Raw genomic sequence first — 13,503 nt, 5'->3', positions numbered from 1 at the left:
GTAGTTTGAGCGCCACTAGGATGCTGGGAAATGTAGTTTTCTGTCAGCGAAAAAAAGCCTACTTCCGGAGACAGACTTCGCTTCTTCCATCGGTGGGGGGAGAGGGGCAGGCGATAAAGAAGGAGAGAGAGAGAGAGACAGAGACAGAGAGAGAGAGAGAGAGAGAGAGAGAGAGAGAGAGAGAGAGAGAGAGAGAGAGAGAGAGAGAGAGAGAGAGAGAGAGAGAGAGAGAGAGAGAGAGAAGAGAGGGGGAGGAGGGGGGAGAGTAGCCGCACAGCATGCTGGGACTTGTAGTCCTGACCGGGCGCTGCACCAAATAGTAGGGATGCGGGGGCCTAACGGTGTCGCGTGGTTGCTGTTCTGCCCTCTGGTGCTCTGGAGGACCACCTGTTTTAGTTGGTGTAGTCCTGCTTCTTATGGCTAATTCTGCCGTTTATCCCTCTTAGACCTCAGCTCCTCCAGACTTGGTTCCTGATGGTAAAATGCTATGCTGTTGTTTTACATCACTTCTGAAATAACACACAGTCTTTAGGTTATTAGTGGCTTGATTAATTGACCTTTGTGAGAGCTGGCTATTTAGCAAGCATCATTTAAGGGCACTGAAGCATATTCAAGGAACAAAACTTGATTCCCACTAGCAAGTGCTTTTACAGGAAAGGCCCGAGCGCGCGCGAGCTTGTGTGTGTGTGCGTGTGCGTGTGCATGCGTGCAGGGAGGATAGGTTATACCATTTTTTAAAAACCTATCATAGGTTTCTTTTCCCTTCCATTATTTCTATTTTCAAACATTTAATAAAGGAATAGTGAAGTCTCACATTATATTTACCTCTTGAAATTGAAGGGTTGGGGGTACAGCTCAAGTAGTGATAGAGCACTTGCCTTCCAGCTTCCCATGCATTACTTTCCAGTAGCCCCACATAAATAAGATGCAAATGGTGGTGCACACTTCCAATCTCAGGTACTTGAGAGGCAGAGGCAGGAAGATAACAAAATTGAGGACAGCTTGGGCCACTAAGGAGACACAAACAAGTCATTATCTCAAAAACAAAAGAGCTAAGGGCATGACAAAAGTAGAGGTCTTGCCTTCATGGGTTCAAAACCCAGTACCATAAAAAGAATACAATGCTGGGCACTGGTGACTTGGGCCTGTAGTCCTAGCTACTCGGAGGCTAGGATCTAAGGATTACAGGTCAAAGCCAACCTGAGCAGACAATTCTGAGAAGTGTTTACCTCCAAGGAACCAACAACAACAAAAAAAGCCAGAACTGGACATGTGGCTCAAATGGTAGAGCTCCAACCTTGAGTGAAAAACTAGCAAGAATGTGCAGGCCCTCAGTTCAAGCTCCAGTCTGGCACCAAAAAATAAAACAAAATGAATAAAATCCTCTAACTTTATTGTTGGAGTTTTCTGTGGGAGGCCATTGCTTTGGATTACTGTGTGGGTGCCTGTGTTGACCTATTCAACACTACTTCAGTTGCATATCCTTCATCCCAAACTTGCTGCATTGGAGACTGAAGCCCATGTATAAATTGCCTAAGGCAGTGATACTAATATGCCAACCATTTTAGCAGGCTTTGCTGCAACTGCAAGAGCTAGGGTTCTTCATGAACGTGAGGAACCTGACTCTGTCTATAAGCAAAAGAGGAGGGCAACTGCTGCCCTAAGATAGATTTCTATGGCTCCCATCTTTTGGCAGCTACTCCTGGATTAGCATCCTCTGTCTGATGATCCTCTGGTTTTTGACATTGCTGCAGCGGACATGGCCAGTTCTGCTGCTGCTTTTGTTCTGTCTTTGTCCTGAATAAGTGATCATAGACATCACCTTTCTGCTCTTCCTGCTGCCATACTTCAGACTCCTAGGAACATAATGCAAAAGGAAGGGACTTTTGTGTTGGCTCCCAATGACCTCAGACTTTCCCTGTCCAAATTCTGCTCAGAAACTGCGGAGGGATGGAGGTGTTTTGCTAGTTGAAGCTCAGGCTTCACACTCTAGAGTGTAGGTTGGGTACTTTTCAGCACTGGAGTCCATCTGCTGGCTGGGTTTCCCTAGTTTCTCCAAGAGGACCCATCCACTCGGCCTGTCTGAGCATTCTGTGTCCTAGGGAAACTCTCCTTGGCATAGTTAGGAGCTACAGCCTGAATATCCTGGTTGTTGAAAGATAAATAGGGTTGGTGTTTCCACATAGTAAATATTCTGTGTCTCTCTTCAGGTGGAAGTTTGGCTTTATTATTTTGGAACCAGTTAGTAATTGCATGCAATGGACAATGGATTGTAAAATCCACTGCTTGTAAAATCAGGGTAAGTTATCTGATGGAATAGCTCATAGAGTTCTTGTAGTTCTTATTTAGTAAATTTGTGTTGGTGTTTTGTGCATCCTTTTCTCTTTGGGTCACTATTGTCATTGGGACTTCTCTTTTCACTGTTGGAAGCCATGGAGAAACTAGTCTCTGGGCTGGAGGCCTAGCTCAAGTGGTAGTGGGCCAGTTGTGTGCAAAAGTCTAGTTCAGGGTCTTTCCTCTTCCTCCTCTTCCTCCTCTTCCTCCTCTTGCTCTTCCTCCTCCTCCTCCTCTTCTCTTTCTTCTTCATATTATTATTATTATTACTAAGTAGCATACAAAGGGGTCACTATTCCATAAGTCAAGTTATTGTAGATTTTTAAATGATAATTTTCAATGAGAGGTATGATATATATATTTTTGTAGGTGGCAGAAATGTGTGTTATTACTATAACATACTTGGAAAGCAATTTATTACTACATGTGAAACTCTTAAAAAGTGAATATCCAGGGTTTCACATCTAAGAAACAACCCTTACAATCACACTTATAACTAACCGTTGTTTTTTTAATTTTTTAAATTATTATAAAGGTGATGTATGAGAGGGGTTACAGTTACATAAGTCAGATAAAATGTTCATTTCTTTTTGGACAATATCACCCTAACCATTTTAAAAAGTGAGTATTATAATGTTTATAGTTATGAAAATTAGAAATAATCTAAATGTTCAGAAGTTATTCAAACAACATGCAGAAATATCCCGTCAGAGTGCTCAATATTTTAATAAAAATCTGAAAGACAGGAAAGTTAAAAATATATGTTCCTCAGTTTCAGGATATATGAGGAGTTAAATCCTGAGAATCCCATTGCAAACTAAAAAAAGCACCAGAAACCCATATCTTTAAAATGCATTTAATACAGTTTCTTATAGTAATTGATTTATGGATTTTGTGCCTTTATGATGGGCTGCGAGTCATACATTCAGAAGAAACATAATACTTCAAATTTGGAAATTTGATGTTTGCTTGAGTTAGCAATGTGAAGGAGAACAATGTGTTTGCTGTGTTGGGCAATGGCAGGGAGGTGCAGCTATGTCAGAAATTTTTGATCTTGTGGCTGTAGCATCCCATCATACAGTACCTAATCTTAATCTAAGGATTCAAAACATTTGTTAGGCCAGTTTGTTTTTAGCTGTGTGGCTTAATGGTGAGGACTCCCACAACCTCTTTATTTTTGGCTTTTCCATATAGTATTCAATAAATTACATGGAGTATTTAACATTTTATTATAAAATAGGTTTTGTAGGTTAGAAGTGTGGGTCAGTTGGCGGAGTGCTAGCCAATGAGCAGAAGTGTGAGGTACTGAGTTTGAGTCTCTGTCACAGACCTAATTAAAGAAAAGTTTTTATGATAGGTGATTTTACCTAACTGTAGGCTAGTGTGAAGTGTTCTTAGCACATTTAAAGTAGGTGAGACTGTTCTGATGTTCAGTGGGTTCTGCATTTTTTTGCTTCAGTATTTTCAATTTATGATATATTTATTGGAATGGAGCTCCATTAATACCAGTCCAGTAGCAATGCTACATGTACCCTACCACATTAGTGTCATAGCTAAGCCTAGCCTACTTTAGCCTACCTTGGAATACTTACATTTATCTGACAACTGGACCAAAACAGCTAACACGAAGCCCATTTTATAGTAAGGCATTGAAATTCTCATGTACTGAAAATGAAGAAAAGAATGGTTGTAAGGGTATGCTTTTGTATTATCACAAAAGTAAAAAAAAAATGTATAAGTTGAACTCTTGTAAATCAGGACCAACAGAGAGTGTGTGTGTGTATGTGTGTGTGTATACACATGCACATGCATGATTGTAATTCTGTAAAATGATTTTTGTGATTTTTCTATGAGGGAGTCATGTGCAGGTAGAAGATACAGACCACCAAATGGGACCACAATATTTTCACTTATTTTAAAGTAATAATTATGAAAAAACAGGACCTGGCACATACATGTATCCAATAGTAATGATTCCTAATGACATTTGTCAGTAATAATTCTCTATGAAGCTCTCATGTTTCTTGCAAGCAGACTTTCTTTGCTTTTTGTTATGGATTTTTTTTTTTTTTGTATCAATCCTGAGTTCTAGGCTTGAACTCAGGACCTGGGCTCTGAACCTGAACTTTTATGCTTAAGGTTAGTGCTTACCACTTGACCCACACCTCCAATTGTGACTTTGTTTTCCATAGTAAATTGGAGATAAGAGTCTCATAGACATTTCTGCACAGACTGGCTTTGAACCATCATCCTCAGATCTCAGGTTCCTGGTAACTATGATTATAGACATAAACCACCAGTGTCTGGCTTTCGGAACTCCTTTTGAAAAGAAGTTTGTGCAATGAACAACCTTGGGAAACAGAATCTCTTACTTTGGAGCAAAAGACACCATATATAATGCATATTAGAAAAGACTTGATTCTCCTAGCTCGGGGTTCTAATCTGTGAGGCATTGCATGCTCTGGAATCTGTATCAAGCTCACAGGATTTGGGGGCTCAGGGAATTGACACAAATATACTGGTGCTTGTACTTTGGGCTGTTGTCATAAGTAACTAAATCTTTTGTTTCTGGCAAGAGTTAACTTCTACCAGCATCTGTGCAAATGTGGCAGGCTTGCTTGGTAGCTTGAAAATAGGACAAAACCTCAAACTTTCCACAGTTTTTATAATCATTACCCTTTTCTGAACTTTAAAGTTTAAAAAAACCTCATTCACAGAAGTGCCAGTTGGCTTAAGGATTCAGTTGGCATAAGGATAAGACATTCTTTTGTTATAGTTGTGAAGGAGAGAGAGGATTTGAATCTATTTTAAATAATTGTTTTTGGTCAGTCATGGGGCCTGAACTCTGGGCCTGGGTTCTGTCCCTCAGCTCTTCAGCTCAAGGCTAGAGCTCTACCACTGGAGCCACAGCACCACTTCCGGCTTTTTCTGCTTATGTGGTGCTGAGGAATTGAACCCAGGACCTCATGAATGTGAGGCAAGCGCTCTACCACTGAGCCACCTTCTTAGCACCTATTTTAAATAATTTTTATAGTTAGAGATTGTAGGGTAGGAGGGCCAGGAGGGACGGTTGAAGTGAGTGAACTTACCTTGCCAACCTTCTTGCTTCTTCCTTCTCCTGTGGTCTTTGTATATGGCACTTCCTTAGCTTGAAGCACTTTTTCCTTTATTTGTAGTCAATTCTTCCTTATTCTTCAGATCCCAGTTAAAAAAATTATCTTTAAGTAGTTATACAAAGGAATTGGCATTTAACAAATCAGTTATGAATACAATGCATCTTGATCAATGTCACCCCTTTCAACATTCTCACCCATCTTCCCAACCGGCTGCTTCCCTCACTTTTCTTAATTTTATAGGTTATATGAATTCTTGACTGCATCCTCCCCTCTTTCTCCTCTTCACTTTCTCCTTGACTCTACTCCTCCTCTTTCAAGTACCTATATCTGGTGTTTATTTTGTTAAATTTTGACTTTGCAAAGGCAAATCCCTTAGAAAGCTAAGGGATTACACTATTTGAATTCTCCCCTGAATCTATTATAGTTCAGTTAATACATTTGTATACATTTGCATACCACCCAATGTATTTACTTAGGAGTTTAGAAGCTAAGTCTAGCGTCCACATGTGAGGGAAAGTATGCAACCTTTCTCTCTCACTTAACCTATATTTTTCCAAATCTTTTTTTTTTTGTTTTTTGTTTTTTGTTTTTTTTTTTTGGGTCCTGTTGTGGGGCCTGAACTCTGGGCCTGGGCACTGTCCCTCAGCTCTTCAGCTCAAGGCTAGCGCTCTACCACTTGAGCCACAGCGCCACTTCCGACTTTTTTCTTATGTGGTGCTGAGGAATAGAACCCAGGGCCTCAGGCATTCAAGGCAAGCGCTCTACCACTGAGCCACCTTCCCAGCCCCCAATTTTTTTTTTTTTAACAAAGCATGAGTAAAATTCCATTGTGAATATACACCACATTTTGTCCATTGTGGAGCATGATTCCATACCTTAGCTCTATTGAATAGTGCTGCAATAATAGTGCTGGTGGCTTTACTGTATCCTGGTTTATAATCTTTTGGATAATTGTCCAGGAATGGAATTGCTAGGCCACAGAGTAGTTCTATGTTTAGATTTTTTATTTCTTTTATTTAATTTTATTTACTTATTTATTGATTTTTTGGCTGGTCATGGGGCTTGAACTCTGGGCCTGGGCACTGTCCCTTAGCTCTTCACCTCAAGGCTAACGCTCTACCACTTGAGCCATAGCATTACTTCCGGCTTTTTTTCTACTTATGTGCTGCTGAGGAATCGAACCCAGGGCCTCATGCAAGCAAGGCAAGTGGTAGAGTTACGACTGAGCCACCTTCCCGGCCTGTATGTTTAGTTTTTTTGAACAACCTCCATACTGCTTTCCAGAGGGGTTGAACAAGTTTACATTCCCACCGGAAGTATAGTAGGGTTCCCTTTTAGCCATACCCTTACCAGCATCTATTATTGTTTGTTTTCTTGATAATGGCCATTCTAACTGGTAGAATCTCATGGCCATCTCTTTAAGCAGCCCCTTCCACAATGTGAAGATTTATTGCTTTTGCTATGGACTCAACTCCATGTCCCTGAGCTAGTTACCTCCCTTGCTGGCATAGGCTCTGTCACTGTGTTTCTAGCAATTAGCGTGCTGACTGCCCCTCACTGGCCTTTGGTAAAACTGTGTTGAATGAATGAGTAAAGGCTCAGAATATGCCCCTGAGTTTGTGTGGGATTGAGGGGAAACAAAATGACAAAACAGTTGAACAAAAAAGCTAAGAAATGTAGCTTTCATACAACAGACTCACATGAGAATTCGGAAAGTTTTGAGCCAAATGGATAAAGTTCAGACTGAATTCTTTTCCAGAAAATAGCTATCTGCCATTCACTAGTATAGATAAATAAATTCCCTCCCTTCCTCCCTCCTCTCTCTCTTTTTCTTTCTTTCTTTCTTCTTCTCTCTCTCTCTCTCTCTCTCTGTCTGTGTGTGTGTGTGTGTGTGTGTGTGTGTGTGTGTGTGTGTGTGTGTGTGTGTGTGTGTGTGTGTGTGTGTGTGTGTGTGTGTGTGTGTGTGTGTGTACTGGTCCTATGGCTTGAACTCAGAGCCTGGCTACTGTCCTTGAGCTTTTTTCCCCTCAAGTCTAGTGCTCTACCACTTGAACCACAGCTCCATTTCTGGCTTTTGGGGAGGTAAGAATCTCACAGACTGTCATGCTCCATTTGGCTTTAAACCGTAATCCTCAGATCTCAGCCTCCTAAGTAGCTAGGATTATAGGAGTGAACCATCAGCACTTGGCAATGGATTATTTTTTATCCCAGGGTCATTAGTTGGCCTGGTCATGAGAAACAGTCACACTGAAATTAGCCTAGTTCATCTCTATCTCAGACATTAGAATAGTGAGGGTAGTCAGTTCCATTTAAAAAAAAATAAAAGCAAAGAATTACTTTTATGATATTTTTAGCCTTAAGAACACCAAGTTAGATATATCTTACTTTTTATCAGCCATGTCTGAAGCCATTTCCCATTTTCCTATTTTCAGTTAACTCAAGATAAACTGTCATTAGTGAGTGGGAGAAAAACTGCTGAGCCAATTTCAAGCAGATAAATTTGCAGCAGAAGTCAAAGTCAAAGGTATTTACCAATTTCTTTCTTTCTTTCTTTCTTTCTTTCTTTCTTTCTTTCTTTCTTTCTTTCTTTCTTCCCTTCTTTCTTTCTTTCTTTCTTTCTTTCTTTCTTTTTCTTTCTTTCTTTCTTTCTTTCTTTCTTTCTTTCTTTCTTTCTTTCTTTCTTTCTTTCTTTCTTTCTTCCTTTCTTCCTTTCCTTTCTTTTCTTTCTTATTGGTCATGGGGCTTGAACTCTGGGCCTTGGCACTGTCCTTGAGCTCTTCAGCTCAAGGTGAAAACTCCATCACTTGAATCACAGTGCCACTTCTGGTTTTCTAGTGGTTAATTGGAGATTAGAGTCTCACTGACTTTTTTGCCTGGGCTGGCTTTGAACTGCTATCCTCAGATTTCAGCCTCCTGAGTAGCTAGGATTACAGGCGTGAGCCACCAGTGCCTGGCCAACACAATTTCTTTATGCATTTGAAATTCCAGAACTCCCCTAAGCACTCTATACTTTTTCCTCTAAGGTCCAGGGTTATAGGAATGAGATAGGGCACAATTGTGTGAGATGGCATTGAGGTTGCCACCCAGTACTGTTAATTGTAGTTTTAGGTAACTTCAAGAAGAGAGGATTAAAAAAAAAAAAAAGAAATGTACTCATTATCTTGCCCATGTAATTGTAACTCCTCTGTATGGTATTTTCACAATAAAAAAAATAAAAAATAAAAACAAAAAAAAAGAAGAGAGGATATAGCTTGGAGCATTCAATTTTGCCAGTCCATTTCTCTTAGAATATGTAATGTGAATGAATCCCCAATGCATTATTAAAAATTTAGTTAAAAAGTGTGTGTGTGTGTGTGTGTGTGTGTGTGTGGTGTGTGTGTGTGTGTGTGTGTGTGTGTGTGCTGGTCCTCGAGCTTGAACTTAGAACCTGGGCACTGTCCCTGAGCTTTCTTTGCTCCAGGCTAGCACTCTACCATTTGAGCCACATCTCCACTTCTAGCTTTTGGTGGTTAACGAAAGATAAGAGTCTCATAAATTTTCTTGCCTGGGCTGCTTTGAACCACAATCACCAGATCTCAGCCTCCTGAGCAGCTAGGATTATAGGCACAGGCCACTAATGTTTGTATAAAGTTATCTTTAAGTAGTTATACAAAGGCATTTCAATTCAATATGTCAGTTTATGAGTATCACGCATCTTGATTAATATTGTCCCTTTCATCATCTCACCCTAATGCTTTTTCTTTTTTGGTCAGTCGTGGGGCCTGAACTCTGGGCCTGGGAGCTGTCCCTCAGCTCTTCAGCTCAAGGCTAGTACTCTACCACTTGAGCCATAGCACCACTTCCGACTTTTTCTGCTTATGTGGTGCTGAGGAATTGAACCCAGGGTTTCATGAATGCGAGGCAAGTACTCTACCACTGAGCCACCTTTCCAGCCCCTGCATATATATATATATATACACACACACATATATATATACATATATATGTATCATATATATGTATATATATATCATATGTATATATATCATATATATATGCACATATATATATATTTTTTAAGCAGCTGAATAAACACTATGAAACAGCTTTGGGCCTCGTGGGCTTTTTCTTCTTTGAGTTCTTGACACTAGGGGGAGTCTCTGGGAAAGAACAGGAGAGTTTTGTTCTTATTTTGAAGATTTTGTGTAATTCCTGAATCAGAGGAGCCCAAAAGCTTTGGGTAGATTTGTGTTAATAACACATTTTTTTTTTATTTTCATGGCTTGAAAATGATCACTACTTTCTACCTCCTGAAAAACTGGGGAAATCTTTTTTTTTCCTGATTGTATTAGGAAATCATTATTGACAATTACAAGTTTGCCGATTACTGTAAGTCAAAGGGAGAATCACTAAATGAAGGAATAGACCTGTCAAAACATCATTTACTTTATAATATTACATTCGCTGATTAGTCTTTCAGACAACCTTATTGAATGAATTTATGGTTAGATACTGTGCTAGTCCAAGACACAGTCCCATCCTCAGGTTGTTCTCAGTATAATTGTAATAAGTACTATGATGAAGGGAAGTACAGGTTGTCCAGGGAATGCTGATAGGAAGCTACCCTAAACTGGAAGCCCTGGGAAAGATTTACTTTGGAAGGAAAAGTAAAAAGGAAGTTTAGTTAAATGGATTTAATGATAGTGACATGATCTATGTTGTGTTCCAAAGGCAATAGGTCTTGCAAAAGCTGGGAAGTGGGTGAGAAAGCCAGGTTAATTTGGCAGGAAAGAAAATGGCTGAAGCAATGGGTTAAGGGTAGATACAGAGGGTGAGATTGGAAGAGGTGAGGCTGGTTCTCAATATTTCTTCTTCTTCTTCTTCTTTTTTTTTTTTGTCAGTTGTGGGGCCTGAACTCTAGGCCTGGGCACTGTCCCTCAGCTCTTCAGCTCGAGGCTAGTGCTCTACCACTTGAGCCATAGCAACACTTCCATTTTTTTTCTGCTTATGTGGTGCTGAGGAATTGAACCCAGGGCCTCATGCGTGCAAGGCAAGCGCTCTACCACTGAGCCACTTTCCCAGGTGCTGCACTTACCCCTTTATTAGTTGAAATATGGTCTGAACTTTTTGCTTGGGCTATCCTTGAACCGTGATCCCCTTGATTTCAGCTTCCTAAGCAGCTGAGCGGCTTATGAGCTACTATGCCCACTCTCCTCTGCTTTGTGTGAAGATGCTCATGTACTTTTGTATGTATACAATTGCTCATTTGAGCTCCATAAACTGAGTTTCATTGCTTTTGTTTTACAGATGGGAAAACTAAAGTTTGGAAAGCCGGACTGACTTGTCCCAGGTCCAAGTACAAGTAAGTAATGGAATTGAGAATTAATCATTGTGCTGCATTGTGTATAAGGAAAGCATCTGGTTTCTTCTATTAGTTTGTATTGGTACTAGCATTAGTTGTGAAATCATGTATATGGTTGGGAATACATAACCTCATATCACTGCTCAAACTGTTTTACAGTTTTATTCATTTGTCAGAGCTCTTCAATTTACAGTGGCTGCTTGGAACAAAGCAATGAATATTGTGAGCCCACAGCTTGGTGCATCACGATTGATTGATAACGTGTGCTGTGAATGCCCGAGAGGGAAGGGACAGCACACATCATTTCTAGCTGACATGTTTGTTCCTTTTCAGCCATCATATGTGTGCGCTGGTCATAACCCTTCTGCTTCATTCCTCATATCCATTTGATTCATTTTCTCTTATTTCTTCCCTTTGCCACTGGAATTGTTCGTACCTACTTAATAATAACTTCAATATACTAAGCACATTCTAGATGTGCATATGTTTTTTCCAATGCTTACAATAACTTTGTAAGGTAGGTTTGAAAGGTAGATTTAGAAAAGGTAACTAACCCAAGGGACATAGAACAAGTAAGTTAGAATTTGAATGTTGAATCATAGAGTAAACTATTTTTATGGTGGGTTATAAGTATCTTTATATTCATTATTTTCAGTGAGCTTTGCAAGCGTCATGTAAGCTCACTCACTGGGTTTGTAGCTGAAGAAACTTGATGTTTAGTGAGAGGTGCTGACTTATTAAGTGACAGCATGTCTACTCATTTCTAGGGTGTGCCTTTTACTGCTATTTCCTTAGGTTCTGGGGAGGAGCGCTGACTCCAAAGAGTTATGTCAAATAGCTGATCTGTTCTACTGTGGGGAGAATCTGGGGCCCCTTCACTGATTTCATTGTTGCTATTATACGATTTTCAGCTTTTATTAGCATTTTAAGTACTGAGATTTGAACTCAGCACCTCATGCTTGCTGAAGCAAGTGTTCCAACACTTGAACCAAGTTCCCAGCTCTTGTTTTCAGCTTTTATCACCAAGGTCTTTTCTACTGTTAAATCCTTCCATAATGTAGCATTTTTTTCCTTTTTCACTACTGGACATTGAATCCAGGACCTCATACTTGCCCTACCCCTTGAACTGTATCCCCAGACCATGTAGCCAATGTGTTTAAAGAAATAACTTACTGAAGCCCCAGGACTGACAAAAAACAAAAACCTGAGGTAAAATTCACATACAATGAATTATTGTAAAAAGAACAATCTGATGGCCTTTAGTATATTCGCACTGCTGTTCAATTCACCTCTATCTTGTTCTAAAGTGTTTTAATCACTCTAAACTTAAAGCCTTTACATATTAAACAGGTTTCCCCCTTCCTTGCCCCTTCTAGCCCCTGGCTAACACTCATCTATTGTCTGGCTTTGTGGTTTTATTCTGGATATTTCATATCAAGTGAACTATACAGTATGTGATGTTTTGTGTATGGCTTTTTTTATTGTCCAGCAAAATGTTCTAGATGTTTACTTGTGTTGTACAATGTGTCAATATTCCATTGGTTTCTTTGATGAATAATCTGTTATCTGTATATATCCTAGTTTATCTATCATTTATTGATAGGCATTTGAGCTTTCTTTCTTTTAACCTTTCCCCTGTTGTGGATGGCGCTTCTGTGAACTTGGATGTCCACACATCCACATAGTTATTTGAGCATTTTTTTTTTTTGGTCGGTCGTGGGGCTTGAACTCTGGGCCTGGGCGCTGTCCCTCAGCTCTTCAGCTCAAGGCTAGTGCTCTACCCCTCGAGCCACAAAGCCACTTCCGGCTTTTTTGCTTATGTGGTACTGAGGAATCGAACCTAGGGCCTCATGCATGCAAGGCAGACACTCTACCACTGAGCCACCTTCCCAGCCCTGAGCATATGTTTTTAGTTGTCTGGATATGTGTGTAGGAGTGAAATTGGAGGGTCATATAGTAATTCTGTAACTTTTTGAGAAAAGCTTCAATTCTTTTTCTTTGATTCTATTAGAAGTAGGTGTTAATGTTGATAATGAAGAAAGCTGGACTTTTCCTATGCACATAATTTCTATATTTTTAACCTTACCATGGGAACTTGTAAATCAGGTTCAGTGATTTTGGTGACCTACTTGTGGCAAACTCGGAAACAGAGATTTAGCGAATTAGAAACATTTTCTTATCATTAGCATCCCCTGGGGTAGAGGGTATTAGGCACTCTTGAGACATGAACTTTAATCCCCAGGAAGCAATGCCTAGTAGCAGTTACTGTTCACACTTTAAGATGTAGAGCTTGGCTGGGCACTGGTGGCTCACACCTGTAATCCTAGCTACTCAGGAGGCTGAGATCTGAGGATTGCAGTTCAAAGCCAGCCTGGGCAGGAAACTCTGTGAGACTCTTATCTCCAATATACCACTAGAAAACTGGAAGTGGCGCTGTGGCTCAAGTGGTAGAGCACTCGCCTTGTGCTGAAGAGCGCAGGGACAGAGCTCAAGCTCAGAGTTCAAGCCCCACGACCGTCAAAAAAAAAAAAAAAAGTAGAACTGATGCCCAAAAGGTAATGAACCTGTTGAATGCTATTCAGTTTGTAGTGATTTGATTTGATCCTGTGAATGACCTGAGAGAGTATCTTTCTTTTACACTACACAGCTTTGAAATATGTCCCTAGGAATATTCTTTATTGCTGTTATCAGTGATGTTGTTGAGTTTTTATG

At 40.1% G+C, this 13,503-nt stretch overlaps 1 long non-coding RNA gene across 1 annotated transcript in view; it reads left to right on the top strand.

The window, feature by feature from the left end:
* Nucleotides 1-7,953: 7,953 nt before the first annotated feature.
* Nucleotides 7,954-13,503, top strand: part of LOC138836349 (uncharacterized) — a 107,751-nt gene continuing 102,201 nt past the window's right edge. The window contains exons 1-2 of the long non-coding RNA XR_011374939.1: nucleotides 7,954-7,974; nucleotides 10,737-10,791. This is a non-coding gene — a long non-coding RNA (uncharacterized lncRNA). The remainder of the gene's footprint in view (nucleotides 7,975-10,736; nucleotides 10,792-13,503) is intronic.

Source organism: Dipodomys merriami, unplaced genomic scaffold, assembly GCF_024711535.1.
Source record: "Dipodomys merriami isolate MVZ:Mamm:240054 unplaced genomic scaffold, mDipMer1.0.p SCAF_25, whole genome shotgun sequence".
Classification (NCBI taxonomy): Eukaryota; Metazoa; Chordata; class Mammalia; order Rodentia; family Heteromyidae; genus Dipodomys; species Dipodomys merriami.
Note: the sequence above shows the minus strand (reverse complement) of the source record. Positions and strands in the feature narration are given on the sequence as shown.